This window comes from Acinonyx jubatus, chromosome D4 (genome assembly GCF_027475565.1).
Source record: "Acinonyx jubatus isolate Ajub_Pintada_27869175 chromosome D4, VMU_Ajub_asm_v1.0, whole genome shotgun sequence".
NCBI classification, from domain to species: domain Eukaryota; kingdom Metazoa; phylum Chordata; class Mammalia; order Carnivora; family Felidae; genus Acinonyx; species Acinonyx jubatus.
The window spans coordinates 83,847,251-83,874,125 of NC_069391.1; the positions used below are offsets into that span (position 1 = coordinate 83,847,251).

Sequence of the window (26,875 nt, forward strand, 5' to 3'; positions counted from 1 at the left end):
GAAGAAGGTACACTTTCAGAATACCGTTTGTCAGGAAAATGATGTGTTGTGCAATTTCGAAAGAAGGTATAAAAATATGCACATTGTATTACCTCCCTGACTGTCAAGTCACGTATATCATGCAAGCTAGGTATCCGAGGGTGAAGCTTAAAAAGGAAGTTTCCACGTGTGGCACATGGAGTCCTCAGTCATATTTCAAGATTTAAATCTAGCTTTCCACACATACAATTTTACAACACTTTTGAGACCTTTATCAAAAAAACGTAAACACTTTCATTCGCTGACTATGGATTCCGTATTTCAGTGGACATACATGTTATAGATAGAGTATAGATCTGGAGAGAGATTTAGAGAGAACGCCCAGTCCCAGCTTCGCTTTCCTCGCTAGAGGAAGTATGCTTTCCAAACACGCTTTACGTAAGGGTTCTAGGACTCTGTGGTAGAATCCAAGAGCCTGCGTTTATTTGACATTCCATTTCTCCCCAATGACCACTACTGACTGAGCCTGGCCCTTGAGGAACTTTCACTCTTAATTAAAATAGTGACACCAAAAGCTTTTAATGATTCCCCAAATGCTATTACAAGATACAGGGTAAATGTTAGAGCTGGGGCCCATCTTTGGGGAATAACTACAATTTGGAAGTAACGTTTTCCATACTGCTTTGTCCATTGCCTTCCTTTGGCCTTCCCACAGGAGTTCAGTAGGCACTGGGCCACATCTAACCTTAACTCCTTGCTGAAGGAAACTCTTTGCAGCATCAAACACCAGAACAGGACATTTTTCCAATCAGAAAGAAAAAAATTGTGAACACGTTCAACTCTGTCCAATTCCTGGCTTTCTTCTGGATTCCATTGTCTTACTTACTTTAGATAAATATGGAGGAACCGTGAAGGAATTGTCCCCTCCCCCAGAGCACCTCGAAAAACTTACACATTATCAGTCCTCGGTGGAGTCTGTATTTATGGAGTACTTACTGCTGACAAATGATGATACTGAAGATTTCTTTTTAATCTAGGCTTAATCCTCGTCATTCTGGTTGTGCATGAATGTGGTTAGTAGATCCACATGAATCGTGTCTATTCATAGACAAATAGATGTTGCTCTGAAAAGGAAGAGTTAAGGATTATCCCGCAATACAGAACCCTTGCTGTCTACCTCTTATTTCTGAACCTCAAACTTGCCTGTTGTTTTCGGGCAAAGACAATTAGAAACAGTTCCTGAAAAATTACCATTTGGATCAGCTACTTTCATTTGCCCCACAAATTCTTTTGATGATACTTAGAATGTGAAGGTACTGTACTGTGCTGGAGAGATCCACAAAACGTGAAATCAAGCACCTTTCCTTCCATCACTCACTCCCCAGGGGGAGGCCACGTCTGTTAAGGAAAGGACTTCCAGCTGGCAGAGAAGCCAGTGGGCCCTGAGGGGGCCACCTACAAGGAGGAACTTGTATAGCAGGCTTAGAAATGAAGAGGTTGATTGCTTTGGCTGAAGATTAATCTGCCTGGAGAAATAAAGAGAGAGAGGTAGGAGAGGGACTAGGAATAGAGGTGAGGCTATGGGACTTAGAATGTCAGGCTTAACATTTGGCTGTTACATCCTAAGCAATGGAGGGCCGCTAGGCACTTTGCAAGGACAGGGAGCTCTGTGATCAAATATGTCTCTTTCATATTTACTGCTGAGGAGGTCTTCGGTGTAGAAACTCAGAAACTATTCAGGAGACTTTTAGCAGCATCCCTAATATCACCTAAATCTGGTGAGAACGTGGTGGTTTTAAAACTAACAAAATCATAGCAGAGGAGGCAGAAATTACACTGAAAACCTGTATTTTCCACATCAAGAAGCTATGTGCTGGGGCACCTGGGTGGCTCAGTCAGTTAAACGTCCAACTCTCAATATCAGCTCAGGACTTGATCTCAGGGTCATGGGTTCAAGCCCTGCACTGGGCTCTGTGCTGGGTGAGGAACCTACTTGAAGAAGGAGAAGAAGGAGAAGGAGAAGAAGGAGGAGGAGGAGGGGGAGGAGGAGGAGGGGGAGAAGGAAGGAGGAGAAGAAAGAAGCAGCAGCAGCTATGTGCTTAGTCATGGTTCACCTTAGCACAATCACAGTGTAGAAGAGGTTTGTGCTGGTGTTTCCGCACCCACCGTACCACAGCCCCCCTGATCCCTGCATCTCCAGGCATTCATCTCCCAGCCCAGCCCCACCTGGAAAAAGACTAGCTCTCCACCCTCACCTAGCCAATAGTTAGCTTCAGTAAGGCTGTAATGGAGGTGAAGGGGCAGGGTATTCTATAAAATTAATGTCAGAGTAAATGGAAGACTCCTTCGGGTGTGATTCGTGAGGAGCAGATTTTAATCTTCTTGCCCTTTCCTCCCCTACCAGTGCAAACTCCACCTGATTGTTTATCCATGAAATTCCTGGGAACCAAAAATCTTTTAGTGCCACAGTTGGACTTACTATCACAAATGGCTGAGAAAGGAAGAAAACCTTGAACTAAATTTATAGTAAGATGTAATGACCCATAGTGTAGAATAGTGTATCCATCAGGTTCTGGCGGGAAGTAGATGGCATGCTCAAATTAGCATCATTCCATGAGATTTTAATAAATTTAATAAAGAGACTATTTACAGAGTTGTAGGGAAGCCATAATGGTTAGTACAGCACCCTGACCCAATAAAAGCACAGCTGTTACCATTTCTAGGCTCAAGATAGGAGGGGAGGGAACAGTTACTGAAACCAAAATGAGAGAGTCCTGCAGAGAGGGGTGTCATGAGAGGAGCTCAGACCTTCAGGCAAGGGATACCACTGGCTCAAAGTGACTGCAGAGAGAAAGCCAAGGGAATAAACATGACGATGTCACTTCTGTCACTGCCTTCACTCATTCTCCGGGGCTCCGCATTGGCTGAACTCAACCAGAAAAGGAAGGGCAAGAAAGTCTATTGATGAAGTCGTTGTAAGTCAGCTTTTCTGTGCAGAGTCAGGGAGAGATGAGTTCAGAGAATATTTGGAGGGATGAATGGCAGACCCAGCACTAGAGGGAGGAAGAAACAGAAAATAGAAGTAGCAAGCTTGGTGGGGGGTGGGGGGGTATAGGAGACGGAGAAGGAAGGTCTAAAATTTACTGTTCCAGAAGATTGACCTTGTGGTTGAATAGACACACACACACACACACACACACACACATGCCCCTTTCGAAAAGAAACCCAGTGTTGGGACTTCCTTGCTCTAAAGTTGAAGGGAGACCTTTTCAGGTGCCCCTGACTCCCCAAGATGACCGCCCTTCTTTCTTCGAGGAAAACAAACTCATCAAAATCCAGACACCGATGGGATGTTAAAGCATGCAAGCAGATCACTGTGAGGTATGTAGACAGTTTTATTTTATTAGCCAACTGAGAGCACCCATGAGGAACAACGAAAGAGCAAAACATTGCTTCCCTCTTCCCATGGGATTACCTTCCAGGGATACAAAGTCGGCCTCAGAAGGAAACCCAGGTGTTCCTGGAGTGTCTCCAACATTTCCTTTTCTCTTTTCTACTCCTTTGTCCTTCCTCCAGCCAGGGCTTCTCTTCTCTAGGGCAAAGACTTAGAAATCTTCATCCCTGGGTCTATCCTGGAAGATACCATGAAATTTCTATTCTGCACCTCTTTAATTTTCCCTGGGAGTAAGATCCTTATGCCTGAAGCATCTACAGGGGAAACTTTGTCTCGCTAACAACTGGCAACTTTGAAGCACGATTGTGCTGTAAGAACCTCTTCCCACCTGCACACATCTCGCCCCCACTAGTTACCCCCAAATCTGAAACTTTGTTTTGTCTCACTGACTTTAGGGAATTATTTTTTTTTATGATTTTTATTGAACAATGGACTTGTTGATTAGGTTGGCTTCACAAAATATGTTCATCTTTCTTGTTTATAACTGAATTGCCTTTTGGTTTTTAAGCTTTTATTTGGTTACCTGTAGCTGCATAAAACTATGCCAAAATGTGGTGGCTTGAAACACAAAACAGTGTATTAACTTTCACAAGCGTATGAGTTGTCTGGGTGCTTTTCGCTTAGGATTTCTCGCTTAGGCTCCACTGGGCTGGTCATCCAAGATGGCACTCACACATGGCTGTTGTTGGCTGAGATGAGCTGGAGACTTTGACTAGAACGCCTGTCTGTGGCATCTCTGTGTGGCTTCCATTTCTCACATCATGGCAGCTAGGCTCTGTGAGGAAGTTTCTCAGAATGAGCCTTCTGAGAGACCCAGGGTAGAGGTTGCCAACTTCTTATAACCTAATGTCAGAAGTCCCACCTCAGACTTGCCCCCAAGATCACCCAGATTCAAGGGGAAAGGAATTAGACTCTCCCACCCACAGGAAGAGAGGAGCAATCTGCACCTACAAAGAGGCGAGAAACTGATGATGGCCACATTTGGAATCCAGCACAAAATTTCATCTCTTCTTTTGTGTTTTCCTAATGAAATCATGATCATTCATTTGTGCTATCGTTATTCAACAGTCTGCTTAATATAGTGGAAAAGAGCACTGAATTCAGAGTGAGAAGGCCAAGCCAACAGGCCCAACCAGTGCCAAAATGTATCCAAAGCAGCAGCTGGGCTCTGAGGTGCCTGTGCATCCTGGGCAGCTCTTGGACTCGGGGGCATTTCTGTGCCTTCTAATCCTACTCCAGTGAGCGCGGAGTTAAGAAGAACTAATCTGTGGTTGTCTCATCCATTTTAACATCTCCCACCCCCTGAGAGATTTGGGGAGGGGAACTGAGCAGGCAAATTACCTGAAGCATTCACAGTAGATGGAATAGGACCAAACAAAAATGGCCCCTCTTCAACCACAGAAGAGGGAGGATAAGAAGGTCTCTGGATGGCCGATTAGTTCCCCTCTCCTTTCCAAATGTCGTCATCTCTAGTGTGCCAACCGATCACTTTGTGCTAATCCCAAAGTTGCCAGGTGCCACCTCTGTGATCTTGGGTTAGTCACCTTCTAATTTTATTTTCTTGTTTTCTTTTTTTTTTTTTTTTAACAGGAAATTCCCATTGGACTTTAAGTGTCTAAATTAAGAGATTAGGAGAGAAACTGCCTATCGGTATACTTGCGTTATTTCCAACTTGACTGCATCCCATCTTTAACTCTGTCCCTGAACACTTTGGGTTTTATTTTTATTAATTTTGTTTTATTTTACTTTTTAATTGATGCATAGTTGACCTGCAATGTTCGGTTAAATTCAAGCGTACAGCATAGTGTTGACCATTCTGTACATTATACTGTGCTCACCACAGTAAGTGGACTCACCGTATATTATTACAATATAAATGACTGTTCTCTATGCTGTGTTTGTCATCCCCGTGACTTATTTATTTTGCAACTGGAAGTTTGTACACCTTAATACGCTTCACCGATTTTTGCCCACCGTCCCAACCCCCTCTCCTCTGGCAACCACCAGTTTGTTCTCTGTATTTATGATTCTGTTTCTGGTTTTGCTTGTTTGCTCATTTGTTTTGTTTTTTACAAACAAAAACATGTTAGTGAAATCATATGGTATTTGTCTTTCTCTAATTTTCCCATCTGTAAAATGAGAGAATAGGCATTTCTGAGGTACAAGAAGACCAAGATAAATAAGATAAGTAAAAATGTCGTGAACAGTAAAGCCCTGGGTACAGGTGAAGTATTTTCAAGAATGTTGAAGGGGCGCCTGGGTGGCGCAGTCGGTTAAGCGTCCGAATTCAGCCAGGTCACGATCTCGCGGTCTGTGAGTTCGAGCTCCGCGTCAGGCTCTGGGCTGATGGCTCAGAGCCTGGAGCCTGTTTCCGATTCTGTGTCTCCCTCTCTCTCTGCCCCTCCCTCGTTCATGCTCTGTCTCTCTCTGTCCCAAAAATAAATTAAAAAAAACGTTAAAAAAAATTTTTTTTAAAAAAAGAATGTTGCCTAAATCAGGGCAAAGTTTCTCAGTGAGAGGATGGCCTGTTAATCTTTCCAGCCCAGTGGACCACATGGTCTTCTGTCGCAACTGCGCACCTCCGCTGTTGTGGAGTGCATGTGTGAAACCAACCTTAGACAAAAAATAGTAACAAACAGGTGTGGCCGGATTTGGCCATCTCGCCTTAGTTTGCCGACCTCTGGTCCAAATTATGATTTCACCTGGGAAAAGAATGGGAGAAAAGTCAGGACAAGTAATCTTTTAACAATATCTTTCGTTTATACATACTGTGATTCAGACACTAGACAAGGTGAATTAGAAATGCAAAGAAGTGGGAAAATACTGTTTGATACAACCAGTAGATGCCACATTTCCCTCCTGGAAAGAGAAGAGCAAGAGAAAATATCCTGACAATGGAGAACATGAGACCTTGCGGGGAGGAGGTCTGGTGTAGCTGAGAGAGGAGGAGTAATATTCCATTGATTCCAGATAAGAATTGAAATGAGGGGGAGAGCCTAAATGTTTCTCAATGGAGCCCTACCCCATGAACCTCCATTTCCCTCCCAGGGCTGTTTAACTCCTAAAATGTTTAGAGCGAGTGGTTGGTTGGCTTGTCTGTTTTAAAAGCCAGTGAAGAGATTGGGGCCTCCTATTTGTTTCATTCAGAGCAGATCCTCAGTCTCCTTCCAGGATCTTGGCATGTAGGTGCAAAGAAAAGCATAAGAGTAAGTTCTAGACACATCAAGAAATCACATGGAGGTCTCTCGACTGCCACGCCATGGAAGTGGGGTGCAGAGGGCAGGGTCCCTGGCTGGAGTCTCTGACAGAAATGTTGAGGGGCGCCTGGGTGGCTCAGTCAGTTAAGCGACCGACTTCGGCTCAGGTCACAATCTCGCAATTTGTGAGTTTGAGCCCTGCGTCGGGCTCTGTGCTGATAGCTCAGCACCTGGAGCCTACCTCAGATTCTATGTCTCCCCCTGTCTCTACCCCTCCCCTGCTCACGCTCTGTGTCTCTCTCTCTCTCTCGATAATAAACGTTAAAAAATTAAAAAAAAAATGTTGAGTATAGCATGATGTAAATAACAATGATTATAGCGCTCTTATAAAATATGTCAAAAACTTTCTATTAAAATATGGCAATTAAAGTTTTTTAAAGATCACTAACTATCCCATTCCATTGATTACAACAGTAATCGATGTAAGCAACTGGCAATTTTACACAGTTTTTAACGGAGATTTATCCAAATTGTGCCTTTCTGGAATGAAACTTTTTTCTAAGTGAACATTTCTTTTTGGGAAGAGGTTTCTCATACTTCATATTCTCTGCAGTCACATTTCCAAATGGCCCATTGCCAATTTTGGTTTGGAAAAAAAGAAAAATAGGAATTAGCAATTAACCCTGGGCATTTGAAGAAAGAACGTTTATAATAATAAAAGACTCCAGATAACCCTTCCATAGAATAGTAACACATAAATGTGTGCGTTCACTTCTCTGGAAATGAATGATGCTAAGAATGTCATGGCTGGATATGTGCTCACATATTCTGCCATATTCTTGGCACATTGTATTTGATTCTTGACTGTAAGATTGGAGCGAGCCTCTGCTAATGATGGCTGAAGAAAACATTTCAGAATGTCTTTATTTTACAGGCAAGACACTGTGATTGAGAAGAAAAACTTCTAACCAAGAAATGGGTGAACTGAATTGGAGTTTGAAATCTGCTACTTCTGAACTCTGTATCTGAAGTTACTTCTAGAGATCTAAGAGCATCCGTATCATCTGCAAATGGTAATAATAATATCCCTTCATACATCACCTGATTGTTGTGCAAATCAAGGGAGAAAAGTAGGCAGAAAAACCTTTGCAAATCAATGTAGAAAAAGAAGTTCTTTTACTCTGATGTTTCAGATTATACTGCAACTAATTGTTAGGTATTTAAAAAATATTTTCAGGTTTCACTTTGTAGGATTCAAGCATGAATTTACTTAGAATATGTATATTAGCGATATATCACCAGTACCATGGACTCTTAAACAACTTGAGTTTGAACTCTGGGGGCACCACTGATACACAGATTTTCTTTTGATAAATACAGTACCATAAACGTATTTTCTCTTCCTTATGATTTTCTTAATAACATTCTCTTTTATCTACCTTGCTTTATTGTAAGAATACAGTATATAATATATATAACACAAAAAATGTGTATTAATTGGTGGTGTATGTTATCATTAAGGCTTCCAGAAAATAGCAGGCTATTAGTAATTAACTTTTTTGGGGGGAGAGGTCAGAAAGTTACACATGGATTATTTTTTAAATGTTTATTTATTTTGAGAAAGAGAGAAAGAGGAGGGTGAACAGGTAGGTAGAGAGAGATGGAGAGAGAGAAATCCCACGCAGGGTCCATGCTGTCACCACAGAGCCCGATGTGGGGCTCGATCTCACCACCTGTGAAATCATGACCTGAGCCAAAATCAAGAGTCAGTCGTTTAACCGACTGAGTCATCCAGGTGCCCCTTCACGTGGATTTTTGACTGACGGTGTCAGTGCCCCTGACCTCTACCTTTGTCTGAGTGTCAACTGTATATGTTAAGCAAAATATTCTTTGCCTCCACTTTCTTCTCCCAACATCACCACGGTTGGCAAATTGATAATGAATAGGATGAAAGTCATTGGCAAGCTGTGCATTGTATGGTCAACAGTACTGGTGGCCTCCCCAAGAGCCATCTACCCATTCTCCCTTCCCTGTTAACAGAGTCCAGGTTTTATTCATATATCCATATAGAGATCCACATTGTTAGCCCCCATTTTGAGGATAAATACTGAGTTTCAAAGCCAATCGTGGTAACCTCCTTCCTTTTGCCAGTAGCTGATTAAGGGATGGACATGTAGCCCAATTAGGTTGGTTGAATGCATGATAATGGACACTTACTGAACACTTACTATATGCCAGGCACTTTTCCCAGTACTTTATGTATATTAATACTAATCCTTACACCAACCTTATGAGGTAGGTTGTATGACTATCTAAGTTTTGCAGCTGAGGAAATTCAGAGCTAGAGACACTAAAAATACTTGTCCTGGGAAGTGTGTGGAGTAGAGCTAGATTACAGACCCAGGGTGTGCAGCTTATTATCCACACTCATTGCCACTATGCAGTAGTAAGGTGGGAGTCTTCTGAGGGCTTTTGGACAAGGTCTCCTCACTAACAAAAAAGAATCAAACAGGATATGGCCTCTTTCTTCTGCTGGGTGTCTGATGATCGTGTGTGATGCCTGGAATAATGGCAGCCATCTTGTGACAATGAGGGGCACTAAAGCTGATACACTGAGGATAGTGTAGTGAAAAGATTGAGAAACCCTGGGTCTTTGACATTGTGTTGAAACACTAACTTCACAAACTATGAAACTTACCTACTTCAGCCCTTCTTATCAGATGAAATACTGTATTTTCATCTTTGTGTGAACAATTTTGGAGTCACCTGATACTCGCAGCTGAACACATCCCAGCTCAACTAACACAGACATGCTGTTAAGTATGGTATGTCCAACCAAAGTAATTGGCTTCCTTCTGAAGTAGCAATTTACTATCACTAGAAATATGTTAAGGATGCTAAAGGGGGATTATAATTTCGGGAGAGTACGTTAGACAAAATGATCCAAGATGCCTTCTAGTTCTAGGTTGCCGATTTCACTGAAATGATGGTTTTCTCTATCCAACAGGATCATTACGATGGAAGGTGTTAAAATACAGTTGAACAGTCTTCTGGCGAAAAAACAAATATTTGGAAGATAAAGGAAGAAAAGATAAATGAGCGGAAATGTAGGCAGGTCCTGTGGTTCAGTCAAGGAACTGAAACCAAAAATAACTCGGAGACCCAGGATAAGCCGAACTGAATTTGGGGACTTGAATCCTCAGTCCCACCAGGTAAGCAAAACTCTTAGCCTCAACATCCATTTGGGGACTTGATTCCTCAGTCCCATCAAGTAAGCAAAACTCTTAGCCTCGACATCAACTACCTGCGTACTTCTCTTTTCCCTTTACTTCCAGTTTCTAGGAGATCACAGGGCCTCCTTCCTAATTTCTCTCAAAATCAGTTACTTGGCCTCTCTCAAAATCAGCAGGGACTCCTCAAGCAGTGGCTACTGACTTCTCCACTTGCAAATCTTACAGCCTGTTCAGTGCTTGACCGGTCCAATCTCTTCTTGGTGTTTAGCCTCAACTTTCAGCTCTTGCTTCACCTTTCGTTGTCCCTCTCTGAGTAACCACACTGTCTCCCACTGATGCACACCCCGTTCTATTTCACCAGCCCAGAGCTCTCTCCCAACCTCTAGACCCCTGTTGACAGCTCCATCCTGGATGGCTTCCCTACACTCTGGGAAAACAGCAGTCATCTTGGCTCCCCTGTCTCTCTCTGCCTCTACCTCCCTTGCATCTCTTGTTGGTTCAAACCCTAAAACATGTTTTCCATCTGTCCCTGATCCGTTTCCATTGTCCAACGCCAGATCTTCATCTCTCTTCCGGGCTCCCAAGTGGCCCACCCTCAAATTCCACGCTGGCCACCAGCGTGGTAAGTCCGAAAACAAGTCAGTTGATGCTTTTTCACTTTTTTACCTGGGATGATTCCTCATTGGTTTGAATGGTGATTGCCTTCAGAATAACATCCATTTTAGTTTGGCTGTTTCTCCAACTGGCCCCATCCTACCTGCCAGCCTCAGCTCCAGCTATTCCCTCCACGCACTCTGTGGTTTTCCTATGCGAAATTGCTTCCTTTTCTATCTCTGTGCTGTGAATGGGTGCTGGTTCTTTGACTGAATTGTTCCCATCTACCATTGCATGGCCTGGCAAACTCATCCTATCTCAAGGCACAGTTCAGATTGTGTCTTTTCCCTTTATCTTGCCCACCACCAGGCAGACTTTTAGCTCCCCATCTGTTTCTATAAACATGCCTCCATTCAAGCATGCATTGGGAAAGCAGGAGCTGTCTGCATAAGGCAATGTATCACCACCCCCAGCTCCACAGAAATGAGATGATATTATTTACGTGAAAAACTCAAAAGAATCATTTGATAAGAACAAGTTTCAGTGAACTTATTATATGTGAAAAGAATGTGCATGTGATATATTCAAACTTCAGGAGCTCTTTCTATGTATCAGCAGTAATTAATTAGAAAATATAATGGGGAAATCAACTATAGTAGTTATGATGCTTTGGGGTACAAGTTGATGAAGAGATAGATTTTTTTCTTAGGTACTATATGTATTTTTTGCTTACTCTTGTTAATGATATTTTAGTAACTCTCACTTGGGGAAGAATGCTCTTTAGTTAAGAACTGCCCCAAGGAAAAAAATATTCCCAGAAGACTTTAAAAATTTTTCAGGAGCATAATGACTGTAATAAATGGACAAACAGCGACAAGAAGACAACATTAAAGAAATGTCATCGACACTCCCCAAAATCCTTAAACTTAATGAAATCCAATCAATCTCAATATATTTTTTCTTGAAACTTAACAATCGGAGGCTCACATGAAATCAAAACAACAAACACAAATAAAAATCTGAGAGATTACAGTAATGAGAGGGGCTTTGCATTAAGATGTCAGAGTGTTACAAATCCACAATAATCTAAATAATCTGGCACTGACGTTATTTTCTAACCCTGATTTTTGTTTTCTCTTCTTCTTTGCCTACTGTAATCCTTACCAACTCAAAATCCTCCTTTTCTATGAAACTTCTTTGGACCACCCAATCTGGAAGTCTTTTCCCACAAGATGCCCTTTTCTTTGGCCATTGATCCGTACTCTTGGCTACCTAGCAAAAATTTTACATGCCTTTTCTTCCCCGCAGAAGATGCTTACACATCTTTAATATGTCTATACCTACAAGATAAAAACAGTTGATTTCAGTATCATCATTGACAGACGGCAATGTGAGATACAATAACATCATGATGCCAAGGCTTCAAAGTTAGCTCTGAGGGACCATGAGTAGCAGCACCTGGGTGCTTAGAAATGCAGAATTGCAGGCTTCATCCCAGGTACACAAAATCAGAAGCTGCATTTTAACATGATCCTCAGGTGATTTGTGTGCACATTAAATTTTGAGAAGCACTGCCCTAAAGAATTTCATGGAATAAAAATATTTCATAGCACTCCTGAAGCAATCAGACATAGTCAGATATCTTCCTGTGCAGCAAACGAATAGAATTATTCAAATCTTGTTTCCCTGATAGGTAAAAATTTAGCGATACCAAAAGAACACTAAAGAAATGTGGGTTCAGGGCATGGGATAAATCGAATGATAAAAGCAGACTGAGGGGGTGCGTACATGGGGAATGTAAAGGCAGTGGTTTGTGATTTGGAAGTGATTTGGTACCTGATTACTTCCACTGGGCTTTCTAATTTCTTCCTTCTAACCCTCGTCTCCCTACGATGACATTATTCTTTATCGTTGCTCTACACTTTAACATGGGCTGCTGTAATCTCACCTCCAACTCACTATCTTCTAATAAAAACAGTCCTCACTCATGAGTCCCTCCCCACCACAAGCCATAGCCCCCAGCGCATCCACTAGAATGTAAGTTCCCTAGCAGCACAGAATGGGGCTGTCTGGCTTACTTGCTGTATCTGCAGGGAACAGAATAGCATCAAGTACCTAGTAGGCATTCAACAATTGAATAGTCAACAGATGAAGCAAACAATTTGACAACCTTTATTATACCAGGTCCCGCCAGGGAATAATATCTGGATTGATTTGCATTCAGTCCCCACATCTCCTTGGAACAGTGTCTATTTTACCCTGTAAATTCCTTTAAGTCTGTTTTCATTGCATCACTACCAACACCGCCTCGTACCTGTGCTGCCATAGTAAAATCTGGGATACTCTCCTTTCTCTGGTTCCCTGAGTGAGCTCCAACTAACTTTCTATAGTCCGCTCTCATCCAAAGTATTACATCCAAACCCTTTACCCTGACTCTGAATTCTTTAGAGTCCAAACCTAAGCTTCCTTTCTAGCCTTGTGTCATGGCTTCCCAAAGGGAATCTTCCTTTCTAGCCAAGGTGATCTACTCATGTCTCTTTACTATGCTTTCTCTGCTGGAATTTATTTCCCCAAAGTAAAATTGTTTTTCCCTATCATATTTGCCTATCAAAACCTACCCATTCCTTGAGACTTGGCTCATCCACTTTCTCAAGGAAACATGGTAGCCAAGCACTCTAATCTGGCAGAATTCATCACGGATTCATTCCAGGAATACCCAATAGTTTCTCCTCTGAATTCTCCTTTCAGTCATGATCTATAATGCCCATCACTTACTATGCATGCTCCTTTGAACATATACCCTTCTACATATGTGTTGTACATATAGGTAAACAAAGAGTTCAAGACAGGTGGCCTGAGATTGAAACATCTGCCACATAATAATGGAGTAACATTAAGCAATTTTCTTCGCTTCTCTGGGTCCCAGTGTCTTTATCTGCAAAAAAGTACCTATCTTAGAGGAGGATTATAATTAAAATAAATCACATAATTTGAAAAGCTCTTAGCAAGGTTCTGGAACATACAGAGTACCCAAAGATATCGGTATTCCTTCCCCAGAACATCTCACTTACAGTTGGTGCTACTTTATATTCTTATGTATTTCAGTACATCAAAATAGCTATTTATTCATTGATGAATTGATAATATTAGTGCTGGCTACCAATACAGACTGTCCACTGAAGAATTTTAGGAACAAAATTTCCTATTCCTTTGGGATCAGAGAGTAGACATCCCTCTCTAAAGGAATGGTATTTGGGGGAATATATGAAAAAGAAAGAGACAAACAGATACTATGATTAGAATCCCATCTTAGATTATTTACTCTATCTTTGATAACATATCTTGTAAGGGAGTCTGTCTTTGTGATTAAAACTATGTTGAGAAATGGAATATGTCCGAAAGAAATTTCTACTGTTGTAGCTTTGAACAAGCAGCTTACCCTTTCTAAGCCTGTCTCCCATTTAACAATGAGATTAGACCAGATGACCCCTATTATCCCTTGGATTGCTATTAGAATATAGTTACTTTGCTGTGGCAATACCAAGATTGCATTATCTCTTCCATCTTTCGTGTATGTAGCAGCCCTTAAGAAAAATCCTTCATAGAAGTAACAAGTCATTCCAAGATTTATTTCGGATTATAGAAGAACAATTGTTAGGCAATTGTTAAGATACTATGCTAGGTTGTCATTCAGTTATTATGAAACCCTCACTCTGAAAAAGTATGATGGTCTAATATTTAACACTAAATGATAACAATGCTTAGTCTTACTTTGAAAGAAGACAGATTATTATATACAGGTTGGGTTTACTCAAAATCAACTACCAGCTTATTGGCCCAAATAGTCATGGTCCATGGCTTGCCTATTTTCTACTTGATTTTACTAAGTACTACACATGCTCTTCTGAGTTGAATTATGTTTAAATATGGCAAAGTTCAAGTAGGATACTATCACTTTTTATTCAGTAATACAAAAAATATTATTTGCTATTGGTCTCATGCATGCCCTGACTTGACAGGTGATGTGTTTAAAACTCTCTCTCTCTCTCTCTCTCTCTCTCTCTCACACACACACACACACACACACACTTCCAGCAAATCAACATCCATGCTCTGGGTGACATGGGATGGGAGGGCATGTCTGTACTTGTTTGTGACATAGATTTGTTGATATTTTAGGGAGGGGAGTAATACATTGATATTTATTTCCGATTAGCCTTATTTTAGGGTTCTTTTTCAGAGTCCATGGAAGGTCATCTTAAGGCCATACTGTGACTTTACTGAACGTGACTACCCATTCAGCAGCCTATGAGGTAGGAGTCACCAGGCTGAGGTCTCCAGGCTGAGTCCCTAAGCTTCAGTAGGTAACTACTGAATAAGTAGCATGTGTTACATGGGCCTTCAGAGAGTCTGCGGCCCCAAGTTCAGTAGCACTGGATTCGGGAGCTGGACATCCCATTTACCCAGAAACCTTGGTCACTGTCTTTCCAACAAAGGCTGGATCTTCCTTCCCCATCTCATCTGTCTCTTTGGAGAAGAAAAGCATGGGGACGACTTTCCATGGAAGCTCTCAGAGATATGCTGTCCTTACTCAGACTACCTGAGCCAGCATTCCCCCATATTAGACCCACTGGTGACTCCCTTATTGTTGCACAAGGTGACAGTGTTCCTATGACACAGAAACACAGTAGGGCACTTGTGCCACAGAGCTATGGGAGAGGCTGGTGGTCTGCCCTGAGATTGCTATCCACCAAAACCGAGGCTTTCAGCAAACTGCTTGGCGCCTGTACACAGGGATCCAAGTGTTGACCGTTCAGCGATGGGCAGACCTCCTGTGGCTTCACCAAATTTCAGAACAGCACTTAGGCTGGTATTCCTGGGGGACAAGATGTGACATCAGTTGGGTTTTCAGCCCCAAACTGCCATCAGAAGGATCTCCCAAGTATCTTACATCCCTGCAAAGGTGTGAGGTTATCTTTTATACACTGTTCCATCTAAAAGTCAAGCCTGGCGCCAACCAAATGGGTTCTGTTGCAAGGAACTTGAGAATATTCTTGTCCTCGATCTGCAGGATGAAAAGGCTCTGGCCATTCTTAAGGTTTTCTTTTAAGTTGATTCAGGAATAAAGGATCACACCATATGATGATTCTGGGCAGCACAGAAAGGCTTCAATTTGTTCTTATTGACTTGACTTGTGCTCCCAGCAGGTTTGAGGGAAACCTGAGGCTATTAACTAAGGAAAGGGACAAGCCAAATCAATGTGACTTGGAACGTGTACCCTCGGCCTCAGTGATAGAAACTGTTTGGTTATGGAGACTAGAAGCATGCCCACATTCATGGGACCCTTGCTTACCAGGGTGCATCTTAGAACCAACCAGGATCATTTTTGAATAGATCAAAATACTATCTCTGCCCCTAGAAAGTCCTGGATCAGAATCCAGGAAGTGGGGAGTGCTGTTCTCCTTTGATGTCATGGTCAGATCATCATTTTACCTGGGGAAACAGTGACTTGGCAAACCCCTCCTTCCTTCCATACCATGCTCTGGGCACTGGGGCCATTGATGAGCAATGAATGGGTGGGGGCGGGGGAGGGGGTGCTTCAGTGACATCACAGATGTCGGTCCATACCAGGTCAGCTTTCCCTCTCCCTCATCACCCCCTTCCTTCGGCCAAAGTTTGTATGCTGGACCTGTAGGACATGAAGTCATATGTGACCCTTCCTTGGGCTGGATGCTGTCGTCTGGCCAGATAAACTAACAGGCTAGGAGATCCAGCTGGGGCTGGCTGTACTTTGCCCACGTCTGTTACAACATATGGTACACTCACTTGAAGTGACTGACAGAGCTATTTAATTTTACAGTTTGTCTGATGCCCCCACCCAAATACCACGCATACCGTCATGTGCTGATGCAAAACGGCATTTGTGAGCAGTCTCAACTTGGTTTCAATCACGGATTTCACGAAAGGAACACTTTAAAATTGGATTTGAACTCCACAGCTCCCAGGGTAGGGCAGAGCTGGATGGAAACATCTGGAGATGTACCCGGGAACAGGGCCCACCATGTTCCTCGGGAGGAAATCGAGGCGGCAAGATTGACGCCCAAGGACTCATCCAGCCAGTTGACACAAGCCTAGAACTTTCCGCCTGACTTCCAACCAATACTCTTTCCAGCCCAGGCTGTCATCACACGTGATGTTTTGCTTCATGTACAAAATAAGGCCCCTCAGAACCTTTCCCGGAACTGGACCTTTGGACCTCAAAATGGTTTAATGCACACTTTTGAGAAGGGAGAGCCACAAGGCCTCTAAGTGGTTTTGATCAAGTTTGCCAGTATTTACACCGTTGGATGATCTGCATGAACTTCATAAATAATGTAAATTCCTACAAAGCGAGTTAACCGTGAGCTACGGTGGTCTTTCGAAAAATCCATGTGACACAATCATCCTGACAAAGTTAACAACTCGATGGAATACCGAAGGTAACCACTGATTGCACTCGCTGCCATTGACCGTTTTAAGTGTGACTATTTTTAAAATACTGTATGCCTCATTACGCTGGGCTCTGAAAATGAGAAATTTGCTTTAACTGCATTGTTTTGAATTGCTGAGAGAAGAATCTATCAACCACAAGGTGCCCTGCTGCTGAACTCAGCCAAAAAGCTGTTAATAACCCCAGCAGATGTTTCAGCTTTTTAGGCCAATAGACTCCCTCTCTCCCTGCCCTCCCCTTTCTAGAATCTGATGCCAATATGACTGAACTCCAGTTTCTGTGGTTGCTGCCTCCGTGGCCGCCTCCACCAGAGTCAGTGATACTAGAGCTGCTGAGGAAATGATTCTTTAAACAACCAGTCGCAACACAGCCCCAGCCCTTTAAGGTCAGAGCATTATTGCTTTTACCGTTAGAAGTTTAAATCTTCAGGGGGGAAATGAAGGTAAGGGCACCGAATCCGTAGTCCTGTTCTGTCGTCTGCCTTCATTGCCAGTCATTTCATTCCACTTGTTGTGGTTTGTCCCCACGCTCAGAGTCCATTTCTCAGACTGATCAGGGCATTGGGCTTGCCGGGTAGAGGTCATTAATACATCGAGTCCCCACGGTCGCTGAGGGATGTTGGGTTAGCAGCTTTACAAAGGGGGCCTCTGTGCGATGTGCAGTTTGGGATGGTTGTTTGCCTAATACCGCAAGGCTCAGAATGCCCTGACCTTAGCAGTTCTGCAATATTAGAAGTGTGTATTATAAATACAGCTACATCCCTGTGAGATGGGTACAATATGAGGGCACATGGGGCCACGGCAATCCCAGATGAGGATTTGTCAACTTCTCTGGACAAACCTAACGTCTTAACTTGAAATTAAATCTACATTCCAAGGCTTTCCAAATGAGAAGACATTTTTTAAAAAGGGGAGGGGAAGATGCCCCCCCTTCTCCCACTCGCCTGCCCGCCTCCCCATATTCACTTATTTCGGAAAGAGCGCTTTAAGGCACCCCAGTGACAGCAGGGTGACCAAGAAAACACAGGTGCACCACGTTTATGGAACATCACGTTGGCTAGGAACACATCCGAACTGCGCATCTATACATATCACCATGCAGAGAATTGCCATTTCAAAGGGGGAAAAATTGAAAAGCAGAATTAAGTTCATAAATACTTGGTTTCCTTATTTTGATGCAACACAAAGGCAGAATATCCAGGACCCTGTGGACCCCTATTGTCAGCTTCAGCATTCGCCAACCACAGTAATTCAACCCCAAAATCCCCGCTCTACACCATGCAGGCTATAAAAAGTAAGTACCTTTTCCCTCATGCCACCGCCACCATATTGTTTGCAGACTCTCAACACTGTATTTCTCTGTATCAGGAAAAGCTCAGGAATGCGGTGCGAGTCTTTTTTCTTCTTTTTAACCGGATAAAGTAATAGATTCCATTGTAACTCTTCAGTACACATGCGGAGGCACTCATTAATGCTAATGGAATCTGCATGTAGGTATTGAAGGGAAAATACAGTTGCCTGCATCTGTGTAGTCTTTATTTTCGTATCAGACCAAGCACAACACTGTACGCTCGAGAGTTCAATGGCACCTCCATCTTCTAATTCTGAAATTTAAGTAACTCGGATTAAAAATGATCCCAGTCATTATGAAATCGGGCGTTCCCACTAGCAAATGGGATGGACGCTTCTGCTTAGATTACTATGATTCCAAGAGGCCAGTACCAGATGATGAGTCTTTAGTAAAATAAACAGCCCATGTTGTAATAATAAAACAGGCTAAAAAAAACACAGAAACTCCCTACTGAATCAGGACAGACTATATCCTCATTATTAAAAAATTCCATATTAAATTACCCATATGCATCTCCAGAGGAGTGAAAACACAAGATGAGGAGAAGAGAATTGAAAATAATCATTGTTTAGTTGAGATTCCAGACCTGCCGGCAGTGAATATTGGTACTAGGCATTAATAAACTATGTGGAGGTGTCTGGGGCCCATGGACTTCATTAGGTCCTGAACTTCACCTGGAATCTTCTGCTGCAGGTGATGATAGCCAAGCTGTTTTGTTCTTGATTATTTTCAGTCCAAGTAAAATGGACAATAAAGAGAAGATGCTTCTATAGATTTCCATGATGGATGTTCACGACCAAAATAACTTCACCATCTGATGTATTTCACAGTCTTAAGTTAAAACAGACCCGGTATAATATGCTTGTACATCTGGCTCAGGTGGTTTCTTTGCCATATGTTTGTGAAATAATCCAAGGAGATGTTACAATTGTACCGTTCCCCTTGGGACCTGAACAAAATGTGCCCACAAAGAGTTACCTAATTATTCATTCCTGCCAACAACATCCTCGCCTAATAATAAGGGGGTGCTTAAAAATGAGACAATAGTGCTTTCAATCTTGAGAGATGTCAGTGCCACTTATTGTTTCGAAAACTGAAAGTCTTTTGCATTTTTTTAAATAAGAAAAAGATCCTTGGCCTTTAAAGCAGCTCTCTGCAGGTGGTATATTTGGTATTCCTGTGGGGGCAAATGTTGCCATACTGATCAAGGCCAATGCTCCCCTGGAACTCAGCGGACCAGTAGCCACTGTGGGACTTAGTGACCCCAAAGGTGATAGTATCTACAGAGTGGCTGTTCGGTAATAGAACACATTAACGGAGCACTTTATAATTGGCAAATTGCTTTCATCTATGTCACCACATTGACTTCTCAAAACAACCTTGCAAAGCAGGGGGAAAGGCCCACCTTATTTAGCCTTGCCAACGGTGCTGATTCTTTATAGCGCTCATTAGCCAGAAATGTGAGCATCTTTTTTAAATGAGAAAATTAAAAAGTTTTTTAGTCTTGATCCCTAAGCCCCAGTTGCCACAATGCGGCTCTCGCTTTGAATCTGACAATCTGCTTTTTCCCCCTGTTCCCGAACTTGCCTCCTTTTGTCCCATGACTGACTCTCTCAATGCTCTGTTGATTCAAAATACATAATTTGATTTTGTTTCAAGGGTTAGAAAGGACACAAAACACAGTGGGGAAAGTAACTTAATGATTAAAATACAGGCCTACCACGAAAATACAGATTTGAATGAGGCTCCAGGCCAGGTCAAAGGTCAAATGGATAACTCATGCTCTTGGCCTAGCTTTCTCCACCACTAAATCAATTTGAAAGAACGTGGCAAAGATGAAGACACCAGCCAATAAATCTCTAGGCATGCGTTAATTGTGTATTTATGGAGATGCCAAATGCTAGGGGAGTTGTGTTTCCATAAGGGTTAGGCTGACAGACCCTAAAGGGCCAGATTAGTATAGGCATTGTTTTTCCCCAGAATCCAAATCTCAGGGTCAAACAGGACACGAAGAATGAGAAAAGGAGGCCAGGAGATTTGCCTCGGGTTACCCACTTCATAAATGGGTCTGTCCATTTGTGTCCAAGATGCTCATTTAAAACACCTGGGAACTACCAAGGACCTACCTTCTTTCTACTTCGCCAGTTAACCTTAACAGTTTTGGATCACTCAATAGCCAATATTTTCTGGATATATATTCCCCACGAGAGGAAAAGTGAGTTATTATGAAGAAGTAATTGAATACTGGTCTCTTGTTCGGGTAAGAGATTCCCCAGGCAAGATGTTTTTTCCCACTCGTGGCAATTACAGACTTTCTGAAAATTCCTTCACGCTCTTAATGCTTACTGAGGGCCTACTAGTATATTACATGCCGTGGATACAGAGTTGAGAAAGCAAGGTCCTACTCTCAGGGCATTTAAACAAGCAGAGACTCAGACTTGCAAACAAGTCAATCTGATAAGATTTACAAAATCGGATGATCCACAAAGTTGACTGGGACATTAGGATAACACATTTCAATCCGTCCTGGAAAACTTCTCAGAGGAAAGAGAAGTATGAATGGGTGTTTTCCAGGCAGACCAAAGATTTCCAACTGTGTGGTATGAGTCAGAGATGCCAATGATCGATTGTAAATTGAGGCAGAAACGTAATCAAGTTTTTGTATTTGAACTCGGGGGCTACTATGAAAGTGTGGGGGGGGGGGGCGGGGAAAGGGTTGGTGGAAATGGAAGTTCCTGGAGAGAAATGTCAAGGATTATATTGCAGTGGTTAAGGGAGTCAATGCACCTGATCAAGTAACATGGTAGCCCCCTTAGACATGACAGATAAGCGAGAGTAGAATACATAGGGATGCGTTGCCTGGAATGTGAGAAAGGGGTCCAAGGATCCCAGAATGGTGGCTTGGGAAACTGAGGGAAGGGTCTAACATTCACTCATATGAAGAATCTAGGAGGGAGAGAGGCTTTTGTGTAGTACATGGGTATGGGCCCCAAAGCAGAGATGTTCTATTCTGAACATCCTGAGTTTGCAGTGCCTGTGGGATACCCAGGTGGAACTTATTTAGAAAACAGTTGGAGATAGGGGCTCAGGATAGAGATTTAGATGTAAAACCTTGGGACCCAAGATTTTCCCCAAAAGTGAATGGGAAAGAAAACCCTGGCGTTTAAGGAGAGGGGAGAGAAATAGAACCCAGTCAAGGCACCAGAAAGGAGTAACCAGTGCAGAGGTAAACGAGGAGAGAGAGAGATGGGGGTGGGGGGGAGGAGGGGGATATTGTGAAAGGCAAACCAGAATTGCAAGCCTGGGAGAATAGTCAGCAGGCAGGACAAGTCATATAAGATGAGAATTTTAAATGCGTCAGGAAGTGAGCAGGGCAACTTCAGTGCACTGACGTGCTTAGAGCCAGGTTAGAACGGTTCCAGCAGTGAATGTGTAATGTGGAGTCAGAGTGAGGAAATCCAGCTTGCGCTTTGTGAAAGAAGGGCTGTCAAAAAAAGAAACTTAGGGGTGCTAAAACAAATTAGCTATTTAAATAGGTTTTGTTTGTTTTTTAAAGGAGAGGGATGAACATATTTGTACACCGAGGGGAACAGCCAATGGAGCATCGGAGGTAAGAAAAGGACCTTGCTGATAAAGCACGTTTTCTAAGGAGGCAAGGTGGAATAATACCCCATAGCACCAGTGGACAGAGTTGCCTTTGACAGGAAAACTGTCTTTGGCTAGCAATGGGGACAGGGAAAGGATGGGTGCAGAGGTGGATGGGCTTGTGGCTGAATGGGTGGGAAAATGAAGGACGCCATTTTTGATGGCGGCCAGTCCCTGACTTAGAAACAAGGTCATCCCAAAGAGAAGATTGAAAGCTTTGAAGAGTGGTAAAGGTTTGGAATAGCAGCTGAGGGAAATGGGAGAAGCACATGTAATAGGACTGCTGAGTAACACTGAAGGCAAAACTGAGATTAGTTTCACTCCAGATTTATGGTCTCCATTCTCTATGGTTGTGATTTTTCTTTTTCCTCCAGCAGAGCAGTGCTCAAGGAATGTTTACAGCTAAGGAGGCTCCATGGAGGATTGCTTGAAGGACATGAAGTCCATCTGTCTCCCTAGATAGTTTAGATTATATCTCAAGGTCAAGGTAAGCCATCCAAACGAAATACTTGAACCATATTGTTTTAGCTCCTTTTACTTTTACTCACGTTTAGTGAATTGCATGCTGGCATTGGGCCCCAGCTTGCATTGTGGGACCAACAAGAAACAATCATCGGCCTGTCAGCCTTCATTGTTAGCATCATGGAGGACGTTGAGAAAGCCACCAGCCTTCCAACCAGCATGCCCGCTCGTGAGGGCACAAAGAGCCATCTCCCTTACGCCCAATGCCAGAAAACAATAGGTTTTTCATTAGCAACAACAATATGTGTATCTGGGGGTACAGCGAGGGATGGTCAAGAGCAGAGTCTTGAAACCACAAAGCTTGGGTTCAAATCCAGCATCCCTCATCTAGCAGCTCGTTGACCCTGACCCTCTTAATTTCTCTGGGCCTCAGTTTCCTTGTTTGTAAAATAACAAAAATAATCCTACCTCCTTCATAAGGCTGCACAATCAGCGTAGACGTGTTTAGCACCGTTTTCTGGCAAATCATAAGTCCACCACACGTTTGCCATTATTGTTGTTGTTGTTACAATTATTATTTTACAGCCGCTCTTCTTTGGTTTTGTGTTTATGTTTTGCTTTCATCCTCACAGTGGCATGAATTTGCATGTATTAATTCACCTCTGGTTTCCAGTTAATATTCTTTCTTTCTTTTGTTCTTCACCTATAGCCCACTTATTTGTTATCTGCTATCCACCTGGCATCATTTTGCAATGAGGCAGAACACAAAAAAGTAAACTGAAAGAGGCCTTAACCCAATCAATAGTTATGAGGATAAGTCTGTCTATTTTTGCTCTTGATTTGAGAAGAGTTTCAAAGATGGTAAAGAGGGCTTGGAACTTTCCTATCCCACATTTGTGTCTTGAAATGCACGTTTCCTTGAAGTCCTTGAAGTCTGTTTTACCTGATATTTACTTTTCTTACGATCATTCTTGATTGGCCCCTGCAGGGACTTAGACCTAACTCAATATTTGCTCAGACACTTCTCCTTGTGAATAAACAGCATGCTAATTTAATTGGGGAGAGGGTTGGATTATTGTAGTTTGAGAAAAAGCTATAGTTTCATGGTGGGATCAGGGCCAGACTTGCTAGTCGGAGGGCCTGCCTTTGGCTGTGGCTCTGGCATTCGCAGCTCTCTGTCATCGAACCTCCCTTGCTTCAGTTCTGTGGCAGAGTAGGGTTAACAATAGTGATCTCACAGTGTGGTTGCAAGAAATAAAGAAGGCGCTCAGCAGAAATGAGTTGAATTCTGCATGTAGCGCAAGAGACCGCGTTCCAGTTGCCATTCAAACTTGCACTTGAAAAATTGGACCAAGTAATTCAACTTCCTTTAAACATATTTATTTAGTTAGTTATTTTTATTTAATGTTTGTTTATTTTTGAGGGAGAGAGAGTGCGAGCAGGGAAGGGGCAGAGAGAGAGAGGGAGACACCAGAATCTAAAGCAGGCTCCAGGCTTTGAGCTGTCAGCGCAAAGCCCTATGTGGGGCTCGAACTCATGGACTATGAGATCATGACCTGAACCGAAGTTGGACGCTGAAACTACTGAGCTACCCAGGCACCCCTTCTTTTCAACATATTTAAAGGCAACCCAAACATACTTATCTTATTCAACTTAATTATTTGAACTTTGAAATTTACATACTAGCCATTTAAGAATATTTAGTCAAGAGGTGCCTGCGTGGCTCAGTCAGTTAAGCATCCGATTCTTGGTTTCAACTCAGGTCATGATCTCATGGTTTTGTCAGTTTGAGTCCCCTGTCAGGCTCCACAAGGAGCTTGTTTGGGTCTCTCTCTCCCTCCCTCTCTCTGGGCCCCTCCCTGATTCGTGCTGTCCGTCTCTCTCAAAATAAATACATAAACTTTAAAAAAGGAAAAAAAAAAAAAAGAGTATTTAGGGGAGCCTGGGTGGCTCAGTCCATTAAACGTCCGACTTCGGCTCAGGTCACCATCTCGCGGTTTGTGGGTTCGAGCCCTGCGTCCGCCTCTGTGGTGACAGCTCGGAGCCTGGAGCCTGTTTGTGATTCTGAGTCTCCCTCTCTCTCTGCCCCTCCCCCACTCATGATCTGTCTCTCAAAAATAAACAAACATTAAAAAAAAATTTTTTTTTAAGAGTATTTAGTCAAAAGTCAAAACAAAAAGCTTTAATTCCCTTTTAAGAATAGTCAAGGACTTTCATCTTTGTGTCAGAATATCACTGTGACCTGTAATGTCATCAGAGAAACATGAAAACTCTCCCAGATTGTATTCTTTGCCTCCTCCTAAATAAATAATCTGAAAAACCCCTTGATACACAAATCACATCTGCTTTATTTCCTGGCAGGTAACAGCTCTTGGTTTTTGTCTTGTTTCTCTCCCTGTTACTGTTGGTGTTTTCTTGCTGTATGGACCAATAAGTCCATGCGGATGAAAGGCAGCTTTGGTTTTGTTTCAAATCAAAGCGTGTGGGTGTGGGATGGTTTATCCCACATGTTGATATCAGAAGGAGAGCGGAAAGGGTTGGGAGCGATGCCTGAAGGAAATCAGAGGTCTTCCTTCTCCGTCCGCACCCCCCACCCCCTGGCTGAACTTGGAGACCCAGAGGGCAGGGCGTGTTGCTGATGGGCCACTCCCACCCACCACCGAACACCCCGAGAAATCAGTGTCGGGCAGCACAAAAAGAGCCCGACTACAATGGTTGGTCTTCAAAGGGGTTCATTTATTATATCGCTCAGTGCCCCACAGAGTTGCTCGAAGCTCGTAACTGCCACTGATTTCAAAGAGAGCTCTGAACTTGCATACGCTTCACAAGGCACGGCGCGGGATGAGAAATAGTCTGAGTGGCTTGAAGCCATGTTCAGACATTTTTTAATGTTCGTAAATGTCTTTGGCACCATCAGTTTCACATAGAAACCCACTTACCTCCTGCCGCAAAGTGTGAAATAAAGCCATTTTCAAGCCTGGGTAGGGGATGGTCTGGAAATTGGGCTAAATCTTAAAACTGCATGAAGACTGAAAATAGGATTCACAAGCTGGGGCTCAGCTCTCACTAAATCACTTCTAAAGTCAGGTCACCGCGACCCCCTGCTCTGCCAGATAATGTCAGCGCCGTCTTTAAAGGGTTAAGACGGTAAAATGTGGTCACCTTAGTGGCTCCCAAACTGAGGGCCCCCAGCTCCAAGGCATCCCCAAATAAGTGGTCCATTGGAAGGAAACACTATTTCAACTGGGGTTTGATGGGGACTCTAACTGGCACAGCCCTGGGGAGCCTCGGGTTAGAGATTAACATTTCCTACCACCCCCCTGTCTCAAGAGATGCTGTGGGTCCCCGCTTGATCTAGGAGGTTTGTGGGAGTCAGAGTAAGATCCGTCAAAGGCATTCTTCTTTACCACTTGCAGAAAGATCAGACATACGCCCCGATTCTGTTTCTGTGGCTCTCCAGTCCCCACCACAAGGGGAGAGAGAGAGTTTCCTTGGGGACTCAGAAGTGACTTCTATACTCCGGGAGGCTCTTGGGTAAGTAACTGCAGAGCCCTCTGAATGGCTTTATGAGTGCCTTGCTTTTAGAAGGATGCAGGAAAAAAGTGTCCAATCCATAGTCACTGTTCAATAAACATTTACTAAATCTTGGGCAATGTGTTGTATTAGCCACCGTCCTTGGTAAGAAACAACAAGTTATTTATTGGGAGAAAAGGAATTAAATAACGAGACATTCGTTGTGGTTTTCAGAAATCCAGAAACTCCCTCCACAAATTTGAAGCCATACAGCCTCTTCAAGAAAGTATTTTGCTAAGCATTTATCTACTACAAATACTCACTATTTCTTTATTCCCTTAACCAACGCTTGCTGAGCTCCCGATACAAGCCCATGTTAATTCCACTTGCTGGGGTTCAGCAGCCAACAAAGCAGCCCAAAGTCCCCACCCTCAGTGAGCTTGTGTCTTAGTGGTGAAGACACATGATAACAAAGTAAGTACGAAAGCTCTCGAGAATCTGAGATGGTGGGAGAGAAGCAGGAGAGAGCAGGTGGAGAGGGGGTACAGTTTGAGAGGAAATGGAATTGTGAGGTCCTTTGAGTAAAGAACTTTTAAGGAGCCTTCCTTTTAAGTGCTTGCCTTTTTTATCTTTCTGTTCGTTCAAATGTTGGTAGAAAGGAACTCAGAATTACCTGTGACATCTTTTTAAAACTTAAGAAGTGGGGTGCCTGGGTGGCTCAGTCAGTTAAGCGTCTGGCTTTGGCTCAGGTCATGATCTCTCAGAGTTCGTGAGTTCGAGCCCCGCAGCGGGCTCTGTGCTGACAGCTGGGAGCCCGGAACCTGCTTCGGATTCTGTGTCTCCTTCTCTCTCTGCCCCTCCCCTGCTCATGCTCTGAAAAATCTCTCTCTCTCTCAAAAATAGATAAACGTTAAAAAAACTTCTTTAAGAAAAGAAGTGAAGACATCTTGCCCAAAGG

General features: G+C 43.0%; 1 long non-coding RNA gene across 1 annotated transcript in view; it reads left to right on the plus strand.

The window, feature by feature from the left end:
* Window positions 1-26,875, plus strand: part of LOC106968156 (uncharacterized) — a 656,017-nt gene that overhangs the window by 608,241 nt on the left and 20,901 nt on the right. The window contains exons 6-10 of the long non-coding RNA XR_001429089.3: window positions 7,565-7,703; window positions 9,638-9,842; window positions 21,854-21,907; window positions 22,317-22,429; window positions 25,821-25,938. This is a non-coding gene — a long non-coding RNA (uncharacterized LOC106968156). The remainder of the gene's footprint in view (window positions 1-7,564; window positions 7,704-9,637; window positions 9,843-21,853; window positions 21,908-22,316; window positions 22,430-25,820; window positions 25,939-26,875) is intronic.